Consider the following 3,752-nt stretch of genomic DNA (forward strand, 5'->3'; position numbering starts at 1 on the left):
AGGAACAAAGATGCTTCCACTCTGAATTTCTTGCCAAGTAAACGGCCGCCAATCCATCATCGAGATGAACTTAAAATTAGCACGCGGGAGTTCCCTGACACCCGTATTCTTTAAAACTCCCGTCCGTTGCTTGCAATCTAACGGGGATCCAAAATGTAAGCCTACTGACGTTAGGATCTATATAAGATTCACTTAAGGCACCTGTAAAAATCCAAAGACGAAAGTAGATTGCAATTTACTATATAATCCTATACCTTAAAACAAAATTCAATACGGTTCTATTATTTATAACGCCACCTGAGAAATATGAGCGAGATTTCACTTTTACTGCGGACGTTTGTAACTAAAAAATCGTTCCTCTACAAAATCCTTTACAGACACGACAATACTTAAAGCCTATTTACAAGTTCTCAGGGGAAAATTCCATCCCTTTTCTGTACTTCTCTTACTAGATTTTTTTAAAATATGATTTTACTAATTCATTTTCGCCCAAGTTCTTATTATGAGAGAAGTTTCGTATAACTTAAAGCGGGATTAGTATTTCTAGTGATTATGTACTATCTCTCTAGAACGACAACGAAATGTATTTATTTTTCTAATTTTAATGTGTTTTTTTTCCTACAAACTATTCATGAAGGTAAAATTCATTTCCAATTCCATTACAAACTACGACTGGGTTTCCATGTGCTGGTGGGAGAAAATAGAAAATTATAGGCCTACGGCGTAGAAGGATGTACTTTAACAATAAAATGTGAAATAATGTATCCTCAATGTAACAAACTATTCTCGGTCTGCACATAGAAGTCTACCAAGAGACTACAACTCCGATGCGTGGCAATTCGTAATGTATACTTTCTTCATATAGCTTCTAATCGAACCCAGCGCGAATTTGGGGCAGCAAAATTGCCCTATCTTAATGCGATCCTGACATTCCTTTCGCTTATTTTATTTTTAATTGAAGTTATTTTCGCGAATTGTTGTAGTGAGGAGTTTTTGTCCTTAGAATCCAAGCCTTTATTGCAAAGTATGATACAGAACGTCGGTTCTTGAAACGTGGCATTTCACAAAATCAACTTTTTCGGTTCGGTTTTCAGAATACTTCCTTCGCCTACAGTTCTTACGTTAAGAATTTTTATCTTCAAAGTGTTTTTTGAATCAATTAGAATTACGTAGAATTAAAGCCTTTGGTTTTCTTCCTCTTGCTTGTATTTAATAATCCACCATCCTCTCAATCCATAAATTATTCACATAGTCTGGAAGGGTAGCATTTTCATACTGGTCTAAAGGGATGGAAACTCCTAAAATTCTACCACACACAAAACCCTGTGGCTCGTGCAAGTTCACAGAAAACTATACATTGTATACTCTCATGTATGGTTCATGGGCCTAACAATTTGTCAATTGCTGTACACAGCAATATAATAGCAGTACAATTGCGGTTCATTTGCATTATATCATGTAATATACACATTACATACATAATAATCTACAGTGTTCTGGTTAGCTAATTGTGTTCAATCTGCTCCTGCAGTCGAAAAAGTACATTTTAATTTTCATCAACGAATGTGATGTAGAGTACAGCATGAGCGTCGGCAGGTGGGGGGGGGGGGGGAAGGGGGTTCGAAGCCGGTCGGTCGACCCCTCTTGGAAATTTCCATCTACTTTTTTTTTTAAATTTATGGCAATTTATAAACGAAGCACTTTATTTCACCTTATTTTAAGTCATTCTTAAAAATGGTCCTGAGATATCGAATTTGGTACGAAACTTTAATCAACACTGAAACTCTGTTAATTTGTAACTTTCACGCATTCCGACGCTTCTCATACTACTGCGTTTGCTGCTGCTGCTACCATTACTAATGTTCGAAGTAACTATTATGTAATCTTGGTTGTAACAAGTACTATATTATTCATATAATAAACTTATTGGATGCTAAAATAAACTAAACTAAAACTGCTACTTCTACTAGTAGTAGTAGTAGTAGTAGTAATAGTAATATAATAATTTAAAATATCGATAATTCAATAATTTTAAAAATGACCCCACCTTTGACAATCTTCTGCATATGCCACTGGTTTGTATCACAAAATTTTGAGGGGAGGGGGTGTCCTCGAAATCTTCGATTCGGACCCCCCTAGGAAAATTTCTAGCGACGCCCATGGAGTACAGTGTTGGTCCACGGACTTCCAGGCTAGAGGTATGCTCACCCAGAGGATCTGCGAAGACTTGAAGACATTTTACGATCTTTTTGTTCTCGGGAGGTTCGAGAGAAACAGACTTTCAGTTATTTAATGAACCCTGCTAGAGATAACGACGGACAAAATTGTATAGAATATATAAAATTGACTATATAAAATCCACGTTTCCAGACAGTCAAGACATTCCTTTCTGAATTTCGGTGTTAACTTCCAAGAAGACTTTCCGGATGGACACTGAAGATACTGGTGCCTTTCGTAACGAGATACTTGTCTGAAAATTGTGTTCCGTTTTCTTTATCTGAAAAATTAGTAAAGAAATCGTCTGGAAGAAATCGGAATACAAGTTTAATCTTTTAACGCCTTCAAGACTTAATTTCATGATTCACTGTATTCAGTATTATTGTTATTCTTATTATTAAAATAAATGTATGAGTATTGGAATAAATTATTGAGTTAAGTCCTGGGGTCCTCACCAACAAGACTATATTTCAAAGAGGGGGGGGGGGGTTCGTAGTAAGCGAAAGATTACGATCACTAATATACGACAATGTCTTTCTTTCTTAAATTTTACCGCGGTACTAGTCTGTGTGTTGAGTTTCACTGTGTTCAAAGAGTCGTCCCTTGATCTAGTTTTTATTCAGAATATCTTTGATTTCTACACGTGCCCTTGGTGACCTATTATATCTAAATACCACGTTACGGTCATGGCGTCTAGCTAAAGATGAAAATATTAAAACAAGTATGTGTGAAAAAGTAACTGAATTCCCGTGAAACATGAATTAGAACAAAAGCAAACTAGATAAATCGGAGGAACCTTGCGCGACTTAGCTGCATCTCAAACTGCCCTTGAAGAATTTGTTAGCTACACAAGACCTACACCAACACCAGAAAAAAAAGTTAAGGGAAAGATCCTACGTCATTAAAAAATGACGGACGCGTTTATTTGCAGAGGTCGTAGTGATTTCAAAATCTCATGCTCCGGAGCGCTGCCTTGGGTTTATTTAGTCAAGGAGCATTAATTGACTCCAAGTGGGATCAACTAGGTAAGGGTAACCCATTTCTCTAGGTCAGTAGGGGCCCTTTGTTCTGAAATATAGGTTCAGTTAATTTGGCAGCATAACATGGGAAGACAACATAGCATGAGACAACACATCATAGGAAAGATGTACAAGGATTAATTTCACTTTTTGGAAGTGAATAAATGACATAAACCAATTGGAGAAAGTGCTCGTGAATTATTGAAAGCTTTTGTTTTTGTATACAGTGGGATGCATAATTATTGCTCGGCAAATTGTTCATGGCTATTTTCACTAATTTTTCTCATGCATCCTACGGGTTTTTAAGAAATGAAATTTTACGTTTGTTGGAGCAGAGGTTGGCAGCAGCTTGTTTGGTGTTTTATTTCAATCCTTAAAGCTCTCATTGCTTAAAACAAAGAATAAACATGGTGATGGACAATTGCTTGCTAATGAATCAAATAGCCTATATATACGTACACACATACACACACACATATACACCAATATGTAGAGATGGTATACCGAGACGGTCTT

Source organism: Lepisma saccharinum, chromosome 4 (assembly GCF_977018435.1).
Source record: "Lepisma saccharinum chromosome 4, izLepSacc3.1, whole genome shotgun sequence".
Classification (NCBI taxonomy): Eukaryota; Metazoa; Arthropoda; class Insecta; order Zygentoma; family Lepismatidae; genus Lepisma; species Lepisma saccharinum.